Genomic DNA, 11,769 nt, shown 5'->3' with positions numbered 1-11,769 from the left:
TGCTTGACTAATATGAAGATAATATAGATATAGCTCAGCAGAGAGTATTAAACAATTTGTGAGCAATTTTTTTCGTTTACCACCACCTTCTTTCTCCCTTTCAGTTCTGTCATCTGATGAAGCATCTTTGTCTTTAAAAAAGATATTGACGATTTCTACATAAACTATTTATGGAGATATGGTAATAAATGTGACTGTAAAACAATGTATACAACTTGTGACCTTCTGGGTCTGTTTTGTTTTGTTTTGTTTTGTTTTGTTGTTTTCTTTTGTTTTGTTTGGAGAACAGTTCCAAGCAGTGGCCTGATGACAGTGGCCCATGCTGGGTTATCACAAGACCTACAACATTTATTAACAGCACAGCTTCCCCCCATTCCTGTTCTGGTTGGAATTAGATTCTTAAAACCTTTTCTTTTCCATTTTCAGAGAGTGAAGCAGCAGAGATCCAAGATGAAAGGATCGTCTTGCCATTTTTTTTCTTGGCTTACATGATACCGTTTCTTTATTTTCCCTGTAGACGTATTTGCAGATCAGGCTTACAGCTACATTTAGGTCGGGCTTCTGACCTCAGTTAAGCTACTGTGTCCCTGCTGAAGTACTCCACTTTAGATCACTGACTTGCTATTATTCTGTGGTTAATAGACCCGATCAGGGTACACATTGGAAAGAATCTGGCTATAGTCCTATCCCTAGTTTTAAATGCAGAGGCAATTTACACAAAAGATCTGCTATATAATGAAGAACAAACAGGGAAAGAGAAGGAAGGAAGGAAGGAAGGAAGGAAGGAAGGAAGGAAGGAAGGAAGGAAGGAAGGGAGGGAGGGAGGGAGGGAGGGAGGGAGGGAGGGAGGGAGGGAGGGAGGGAGGAAGGATGGATTTCCAGCATAGTGGAATAGATATACTCTGTTATAATAATAATAATAATAATAATAATAATAATAATAATAATAATAATAATAATAATAATAATAATAATAATAAGTTGGAAGGGACCTTGGAGGTCATCTAGTCCAACCCCCTGCTCAGGCAGGAAACCCTATACCATTTTAGGCAAATGGCTGTCCAGTCTCTTTTTAAAAACTTCCTGTGTTGGAGCATTCACCACTTCTGGAGGCAGGTTGTTCCACTGGTTAATTGTTCTAACTGTCAGGAAGTTTCTCCTTAGTTCTAGGTTGCTTCTCTCCTTGATTAGTTTCCATCCGTTGCTTCTTGTCCTGCTTTCAGGTGCTTTGGAGAATAGTTTGACTCCCTCTTCTTTGTGGCAGCCCCTGAGATATTGGAACACTGCTATCATGTCACCCCTCACCCTTCTGTTCGTTAAACTACACATACCCAATTCCAGCAACCGTTCCCTAATGGAAAGTTCATATAGCACTCTGCAGATTGTACAACTAAAATCATTACCATTTAAAAATCAAGGCATCTTGTGAGAAATGTTCATTTCAGAGCACCTGTCCTATATCCTGTAGTTTATTGGGAAAACAAATATTGACATCTATGAGAATGTTCTTACAGAAATCCTGTGGAGAAAGTAACAGCACCAGACTGTCTCCTCTCCACCTACAACTACAGCATACTAACCCCTTATGTCACATTTGCATTTCTATTCAACTGAACTGCCTGACAATGAGGCAAATGGTTTTGCCTTATCTGTACAATTCTGGACAACAGAGATTTCTATGCTATACAAAAGAACAGCATTACCATTCAGCATTTCAACAGTTTTCCACTGAAGTCCACCAAGATACCTTGGGGAATCCTGCCTTATAAATATGTTTCCTTGCCAAATTATTCACACACACCCCCACACACAAACACACAGAGAGAGACATTAATTGTAAAAATGAAGGCAGGAAATGAAGTAAAAAGAGGATCTCATGGGAGACAAAACTCTACTATTTACAATTTCAAGTGTTAACTCTTCAAATTAATTCTGTATTTTGGAAATATACAATCTACAGTATATCTGTAATATAATTGAATAAACAATACCTAGAGGTTGAAAGATGCAGAAAGTGTTTTATTTTGAACTCAGAATAAAATTGACCCTCTTGAAATATTTCATCCAAAAGACAAAATTATTCAGATTAGCTACATTCTGACAATGAAACTGAAAAGAGGTTGTGGGTTTCATATTTATTAGAATAAAGTATGAAATTTTTCAAGTGTTCCAGATTTTGGAAACAATGAAAGACTGAGTTCAGTTACTCCTTTCCACCAGGGTCACAAGAGTATTTGAGATAATATTCTGTGCGGAATACTGCCTACCATTTAAATTATAGAAAATATGGCGAAGAGTGATTTTTTTAAAGCTACTTTGGAAACATTAAAATAGATCTGTACAAGAAACTATGTGAACACAATTTTGTTCTCAACTATTAAAAAGGAATTTATCACCTTTTCAAAAGAAAAAAAACAGAAAATATCCTAATTTCTTTAAATTGTTAAACCTCTTGGTTCCTTAGTCAAAGTTTTTAAGGACAAAGAAAGCAGCAAATTTATTTAGTTTCAATTAATATAATACCTATATAATTTTTCTAACATTCTGATTTTTTTTCTTGGTTAATTTTTCTATAAGTGCTAACATTGTCATTATTTAGCAAAATTAAAGAATATATCTGCTGTTTTTTCCCCATCCTGCCTGCATAAGCCTATCAAAAAACTACAGTATTTTTATTTGCTGATATTTTTGCTTGCATAAAGGGATGGCTGCTGACTACAAAAAAACAAAACTGTTATTACTTCTTAACAACATATATTAATAAAACACAAGAGTACGCATATTGCATGTACATGCCAAAACACAACAAGTCAGCCTTAAAATCAAAATTAACAAGATACAAGTGCACAAGACCATGCAAAAAGCTATGCAAACACTAAGGTTACATTAACAAAGCAACCAAATCAACACTGTGCAATTAGTTTTTACAATCTCAGTAGTATTAGCATCACTTTTGACTGAAGCAGTTATGCACAAGCACATACCAGTTTGCATTATTTGCTGCAAAATAAAGGCATAGTACAACATCCAGACAATTCACCCACTCACTTACGTATAGCGTAGCACTAGCTATTTTTTTAAAAGTATGGTGATTCTCCGCTGCTGTATTAGACTGGAAAAATGTTGGAAAACAGCACCCAACTGCAAACAACAGCACAACTGAAGTGGTTGGAATACTAAAAACCATGCTGCTTTGTAAGTGTCAAGTTTTGTTTAACATTTGGTACATAATAGCATCTTTTTGTTTTCACACTTAATTCTTACAATGTACATTTGTTGAATACTTGGAGCACTTAAAATACTTTGCATCCAAAGATCCTTATAATTTCTATCATTTCATTCCCATGTGTGAAAATTTCAAATTAATTCTTTTAAAATTAACTTCTTCTTACTGATATGTTAGTCAACCCATATGCAATCTCCATATGAGCTTGTGACTAATACCTACTTCCATGTTTTCCTGAACGTAAGAGCTACCCTCAAAATAAGCCCTGGTTTTGGGGCAAGGTACACATCTAAAAATCAAGCTAGGTCAGGGGTGGTGGTGGAGCTTACCATTTCAGCCAGGCCTCCCATGTATTGACACTTGCCTCGCTGGAAGGAGCAACTGAGCATGGATCTCGGCCTGCATTTCGGAATCAAAGGCCTTTCCGGAAGGCCTGTGTAGCCGAGAACTGAGCTATGGATTGAATCTATAGCTTGGTTCTCGGCTGCAGATAGATAGATAGATAGATAGATAGATAGATAGATAGATAGATAGATAGATAGATAGATAGATAGATGATAGATAGATGATAGTAGGAAATTATAAGGATCTAGACAGATAGATAACCTTTATTTTTCTGTAGGGACAATGGCACACATTAAAAATGAAATTTAGTTGCTTGCTCTCAAAGTGTACACATACATAACACACATTTAAACATACTATATACAACATAGATATAGACCTACACCCTTACATATAAGTAACATATAAGTCAGAGGCCTTCCGGAAAGTCCTCTGCCTGCAAAATGCAGGCCAAGCTCCATTCTCAGCTGCAGAATGAAGTAGGCTGGATGGGCGGGGCTGTTGGTGCCGCTATTGTGAGGTGAGTGGAAAAGACACACCTACACCCCAAAAATAAGAACTGGTGCCTCTTTTGGAAGCAAAAAATAAAAAAAAATGTAAGCTCTTTATATACCATGTTTCCCCAAAAAATAAGACCAGGTCTTATTTTTGGGGAAACATGGTATATAAAGAGCTTACAATTTATAAAAAGTGAAAAAGAAGAGTTCTCTGTACAATAGAATATCTCTATAAAATTCAAAGGATGTCTTAAAATGACAATTTTAAGCAATATTGAACCTATCAAGCATAATTTTAGCAAGTAAGTACACTGTTTTAATAAACAACTGACCACACTGACAAACAAGACACTTATAAACTAAAGAGAATAGGACAAGAAAACCCTGATGATGATATTACCTAGTTTGGTAATGAAATTTCAGGAATTATATTAAAGCAAGCTTGGAGAACAAACCATATCCAAAATCTAAAACCCAATCTACAAATATTTCCTATTATTTCCAAGTTATATGGGTGTAAACTTATTGAAGCTGACTTTCCACCAAAGGAGCAGTTAACAAATATTGATTTAGATCCAACATATCAGTATGTAAGAAACCAGATCATTCCAAGTGCCAATCAACAAGAGGACCAATCAGCTGCTCAGAATTCAAATCGCTCCAAACAACTGCTGTCTTGCTAACTTATTTCACAGTTTTTAAGGTCTCATTCTAGTTTACTTGTTTCATTTATTTTGTTCTCATTATGGCATCAAAAGGTTATCCCTTTTGTGTTTCTCTCTATAGCCTTCTGTGACTGTTTACATGTTTATTGTGCATTTCTGTTCCATTTAACATTGAAACATTAAATATAAACATTAACATTAAATGCATATTTACAATTGCAGGTGAATATTCTAATTTTATATAATTGGCTAGTCAGGTAATTTTATACCTCTGCTTTCAGATATCTCATAATCAATTAAAGAAATGTGAATTTTCACTTTATTTTCATTCCTCTTCAATGATAATTATTAGGTAATTCTACAAAACTATTTTTATTCTGAATATTTTAATTATTTCACTCTGAACATGGAAGTACAACATCAGATTTTTAAAACTGCATCTATATTTAGAATTTTAGTTCATTTAAAACTAAAATTTTACACTAAGGATTGGATATTGAGAAAGAATCACTGACCCAAATTCTACCTGTAGCTATGTTGCAATATGTGGACTTACTATAAGGTTTGTCTGAGAACAGTAGAAGCAAATGGGTGACAGTTTTTATTAGACAAATGCTTGCCATTTAACATCACAGAAAAGCTTCTGAACTTGATACATCTGATCCATAATTGTGTTAAGATCACAATCTTGAATTTAAGCCTGTTTTATCTGACTCATTTTGACAAGGCTAATTCAGTTTAAACAAAAATATTTTCTCAGCTGGATTATGAATAGAAATTAAAGAAAGATATGTTCATGAAACAATTATCTGTAGCATATTTTGCACTAACATATAAAAACAGAAAAGAACAATACTTTTCCATATAAATCACAAATCATACTGAGATACAATATAATGAATAAATAATTCTTAAGAGCTCACCCACCCTAATTTTAGACATTGCTACTGCTTAAAACCATAACAAAATGTCAAGACAACTAGTAGTGATGGAGAGTTCAAACTGGGGGGGGGAAGTATTGTAGACAAACTGAATTCACTGGCAGTTTTATGTTTCCAAATAAAATCCTACTCAGTCTTTCAGGTACAGAAAACTAAATATAATGACACCTGAGTTTCAAGCTAGGAATAAATTGTTCAGTTAGATTGTTCATTGTTTGTACAGTTCAAACTGTAGAATATGTAGCCCACATGTAATGAACTGATAAAAAAGCACATGAATGTGCTTTGAAAAGGCCATAGGGTCAGGTCTAGATCAGAATTCCCCAGTATCTGGGGACCAGTAGTATAGTGGGGAGGAAGTATTGTGGGAACCATCCCAAAAAGTCTAATAGAGTGTCTGTGATTTGGGTACAGACATGGGTATACAGACAGGGATAAGTGGGCAAGTGAATACACAGGAGTCAGCATGTAATTTTCTCAACCTCAGTAACTTTAAGACCTGTGGACCTCAACTCCCAAAATTCCCTAGCCAGCATGCTCTAATATAAAGGATAAAAATAGCTGACACAAATTGTATACTTGTATATAGTTGTACAAGGGACGCAGTGGCTCAGTGGGTTAGGGCGCTTAGCTTGTCAATCAGAAGATCAGCAGTTTGGCGGGTTGAATCCCGAGTGCCACGTAGCAGAGTGAGCGCCTGTTACTCGTCCCAGCTTCTGCCAACCTAGCAGTTCGAAAGCACGTAAAAATGCAAGTAGAAAAATAGGGAGCACTACGGTGGGAAGGTAACAGCATTGCGTGTGCCTTTGGCATCTAGTCATGCTGGCCACATGACCACGGAGACGTCCTCGGACAAGCGCTGGCTCTTCGGCTTTGAAACGGAGATGAGCACCGGCTCCTAGAGTTGGAAACGACTAGCACACATGTGCGGGGGAACCTTTACCTTTACCTTTATATAGTTGTACAGAACTGTAAAATTCACATAATTTCCACAATGATGCCATGATGCACATTTCTATGGTTTGCACCAACCAGCTATGTATCAGAAAGCTCATATCAGACATATTAAAACCAAAATTATAGCCAGCAATCTGAAAAGGTCCATACAGATTACTTACCAAGAAAATTAAAACAAGGTAGAAAAGGGATTTGAGTCAAAATTGCCAAAGCAATTTTTTTCCAGCAAAGGAAAAAAAGAACTGCAGATGCTTGTATATACCTGCATAGTAAGAGAAATGAGCTTATATTATAATGAAAGGATTCTTCCAATTATGTTGTTGCTATATGATACCCCACCCCAAAACCACGAATGAGCTCACCCAGAGGCTTCCAGTTGCCCTCCGGGTGAGATTCAAGGTGCTGGTGATGACCTATAAAGTCCTAAATGGCATGGGCCCAGATTATCTAAGGGAGCACCTGCTGCCAGCGTCAATTTCCCATCGTCCTGTGCGCTCCCACAGGGAGGGCCTCCTCAGGGTACCACCGGTCAAGGATTACCGACGGGTGATCCCCAGGGGGAGGGCGTTCTCTGTGGGCGCGCCTGCCCTATGGAATCAACTGCCAACAGAACTCCGGACTGCCCCCGACCGTCGTTCATTTCACCGGGACCTAAAAACCTGGCTCTTTGAGCTATCTGGTCTAGACCAGAGGTCTTCAAACTCGGCCATTTTATGACTCATGGACTTCAACTCCCAGAATTCATCAGCCAGGCACACTGGCTGAGGAATTCTGGGAATTGAAGTCCATGAGTCATAAAAGGGCCGAGTTTGAAGACCCCTGGTCTAGACTGAGGGGTTTAATGTTTTTAAATTGTGATTTTAATTTTTGCGGCTAGACTTAATTTAATTTAATTTTAATTTTATATTGTATTGTTTTTAAATTTTGCCTTGTAAACCGCCCTGAGTCCTTTGGGAGTAGGGCGGTATATAAACTGAATAAATAAATAAATAAATAAATAAATAAATAAATAAATAAATAAATAAATAAATAAATAAATATTTTAATTGCCTGCAGTTCTAGAAAGATAATTATTTATTTTCAATCCTTTGGCAAATTTTGCAATAAGCCAATGATGCAGCCTTCTTCAAACAACTGTCTTCCAGATGACCGAAGTACAGCTCTCCTCCTTTCCAGCCAAACAGGTGGTATTTTCAGAAGTCTCAAAACCAGGTAGCATGAGATGCTGCAATGCGTTGGGACCTTTCATTCCACAGGTTGTACATTCAACATTTTGCTACCAAGTACTTGGAATTCATCCTCAGACAACCTTAGCCAATATAGGGTACTTACGTTCATATGATTTTTTTTTGCAGGAATGTAAATTATTGGGATATATATATATATATATATATATATACATACTTGCCATATAAAAGGTTAGGTTTATTAAGGCCCTATTGCCTTTCTCTTCTTTGTATAAACATCCTATTTCCCTTATTTATTTATTTTTGGTAGCAGCCAATGGTTTTGCAATTGAGTGCCATCATGTGCAATGGGGTAAGTCCTTCCTTATTGACCCATGCTACATATTTATTTGCATTGTCTCCCTGGTTCAACAACTCTGCATTGATGGCACCTGTTAAAGCTGCCTCAGCTAAGCTGTTCCGCATTTGTCTAGCTGGATTTGGGTTTCCTGGATCCCTGACTGAATACAAAGTGAGCAGAAAAAACACTGTTTGGCAACAAGCACAGTAGGGAATATGCTGTCTGTTGGTATACAAATGCGTGAATGTATTCCTCATAACATTTCTAAGGAAGCGTGCCGCTCGAGTCTCGTTGCTGTTGAGATCAAAATGATCTCCTTTGTTGTCACTTGTTTAACAGCAGCTGTTTAATGTAACTTCAAATGATCTGCTTGAATGAAGTTGTCATTTTTGCATCCATCCTTAATGTGGTTGAAAAAGCAAAAGCTCAGTCACAGTATAGTATTTTCCTATTGTTCTCTGAAAAGTTTTATACTTCGTATATTTCAGACAACCCAGCAAAATAGCAGTGGCCAAACAGAAATGTTAAAACAATAGTTTTGCTTTTTATGTTTTTCCTTCTGAAAGCATAATGTAGATTATTTTGGGTTCACCTCTAAAAATAAACCTGCCAGAAATTACAAGTGTTACAGCAACATTTTCTCAATACGTGTTCTCTTAAATTTATTTCTGCATTTCTTTAATACAACAGAGATTCATTGAATTTTTACTATTTATTTTAGCACAGGAGAATTTGGCAAGGTTTCTGGTTTAGCGGCATAATGAATCAATAGCATGTTGTAATACCTGATCTTGAAAAATATTTGCTATCCTCTAATGAACAATAGAGGGCACTAATGCCTCTAATCTGAAAAAAAAACCTTGCACATCATAGGAAAGAAATAAGAAAACATCATATGGCTCATAAAACTTATTTGCCAAATATGTGTCTGTGCATATGAATCTATATGCATGCATTTCATTTCTTTTGATGTCCTTAACAATTTTCCTTCTTCTCTGAATGTTTATCTTTCTTAGACAAACAAGAGGATTATTGCTTGCATCATTCCAACATTTAACAAAGTAACCTATTTTACTCAATATACTCAAAAGTAATCAGAATATTTTCTCAAATCAGTCTTAGCCAATATTTGCAGCTCTTATTGCAAAGTTGGTGCTGTTTAATACAAAACACAGTAGGTGCTTTTCACAAATATATGCAGCACAAAGGCCATTCAGAACAGATGTGTGTTGTCCTTTTTTCATGATGCCCCTTGCTAAAAAAAACCTGCCAAATAAGCAAATAAAGCTGATCTAAAAAGTGATTCCTACAGACCAGAGAGAATAATTTAACATAATAATGCTGTTGAGAGAAATACAAAATAATAAACACTATTGTATACTCTTCCTATTATTAGTATTACTTGGGGAAAAATGTATGTGAAAAATCAAGGCAGGAAAAAAGTGTTACAAAAATTTAGGTATTCCTGATCATCAAATAGTTGCATTCAATTTGCTTTATAAAGCACCTAAAGGTCCATATTATAGACGTGAAGCAACATTAATTTTTCACAGTTACTAAAGTATTCTGCTTCTGTATAGCAACTCAAGATACCTTGGGCACAATTTTTGACATCAACATGATCCATTAATTTTGGGGACCCTTGCTGCTTCCTGTAAAATCAGTATTTAAATCAATTTGCAACTTTAGCTTCATCACTGGGCAAAAAGTGTGTGTTGTCCTTTTTTCATGGTCCTAATCTATAGGTACAAAAATCATTGTGTTGTTTCATTAACTTAAACAATTTCAAAAGAAAACGTCTATGTTTTTCTTTTTTATGGCAGCATGCAATATGATGGTTTCTGGATGGGTCTGTAACTTTCTTATGAAAATTCTGTTTACAAGTCTTTAAAAATAAATGGTTGAATAAACAAGATGAAAATATGCACCATGTTGCTTTTTGTTTTACTGAATTAAAGCAGATATGGTTAGAGTAGGTATCTGGTGGTCAGTTGGATACTAACATTCTAACTATAATATATGTTATTAATAATTGTACTGATATTACATATCTTATATGATCACTTGTGTTTTCTTCAACATGCCCATTTTGATTATATTTTTTCAGAACTAATCTAGGACAGAAACATAGGTTGGTTCTTTGTGTTTGATCAATGAAGCCTAGAATAGCTGACTACTTATAGAGTGTGATCCTTTAGATTGGTTTAGTATATTGTATTGGCTACACAATATGAGAACTATAATTTCAATGTTTTAATTTATCTCTCTCTCTTATTCTTATAAATGCTAATCAGTTGTGCATGTTTTATAAATAAAATAGTTGCAATGAGTAGTATAGCTGGGTCTACCCTTGAAGATCAACCATAAGCTTCAATAGGTTCAGAATGCAGCAGTGCAGGCAACTATGGATGTGCCTGACGATGCCCAGGCTGCACTTGCACTGGCTCCTAATTTGCTTTGGAGTACAGTTCCAGATGCTGGTTATTATCTACATAGTCTTACATAGCACTGGATCAGGATATGTGAAGTACCACCTTATTCCCATCATTTCCACCAATTTCATTAGATTAAGGAGAAGGGGCATGTCTATGGAGATTCTCAGTCATCCAGGTCATGGTTGTCTCAAAGGTGCTGTTTCAAAAGGCAACTGGGCTTTGAAGAAGAACTGAAGATGCTTCTTGGATAAGAAGCGAAATGTCTTCCTCAAGGAAAAAACAAAGTCCAGTTGCCTTTTGAAAAAGCACCTTTGAGAAGAGAGGCATGCTTTGGGACACATCCATCATCTAACAGAACCCAGGAAATGTACCTTTCCATAGATAAGCAAGCTCTCTAGAACACCATACCACCTGAAATTAGATTGGTCCTGACTCTGCTCATGTTTCAGAAAGCTTTAAAGACATGAACGGTTTTTCTGAGGGTCAGGGGGATAATTATACACTATTGATGTATACTGCCTTCTATAGCCACTTAGTGTTTTAGTTATGTGTCAAGTATATTTTTATTGCATTTATATTTTTTTAACCTTCACTAGTAGCAGAGTTATATTTGTGACAGAGGCAGCCATATAACTTGATTTAAATAAATAAATAAATACTCAAACAAATTTCCACAAATAATGAAGAGGCATAGAATATTAATACTGTCCAGTCTTGACCAACAAGTACAGTTTGTTGGTTCAAATAATGAGCATCTCTGAAATAAACAAAAACAAATTAAATAAATTTAGTTTGGAAATTTGAAACACAATTATGACTTCCAAGAAACTATAAAGCAAAGAAATATTGACACCTGGGTCAATGCAACTGTCTATCACCTATTTAATAAAACACCAACTCTCTACCATGAGTATTTATTTCTGATTTTATCATTATTATGTACTACCAAAATAATCAGACTCGGGATGATACATAAAACTAATACAACCCTGACTAATCCACTAACTCACATTAAAACATCAAACCATAGACTAGCTGATCCGCCTAAACTTTTAATTAAGAGGCAAAGTCCTATTGACAAATAGTGGGATAGAGCATCTTCTGAAAGAAACACAAGCCCAGAACAGCAAGGGTTAAGGATATTTCTGGGAGAAGTGCCTTCCCCAAATACAGCCA

Source organism: Vipera berus, assembly GCF_964194415.1.
Source record: "Vipera berus genome assembly, chromosome: 1".
Taxonomy (NCBI): domain Eukaryota; kingdom Metazoa; phylum Chordata; class Lepidosauria; order Squamata; family Viperidae; genus Vipera; species Vipera berus.
The sequence above is the reverse complement of the archived record's forward strand: the minus strand, read 5'-3'. Positions refer to the sequence as shown.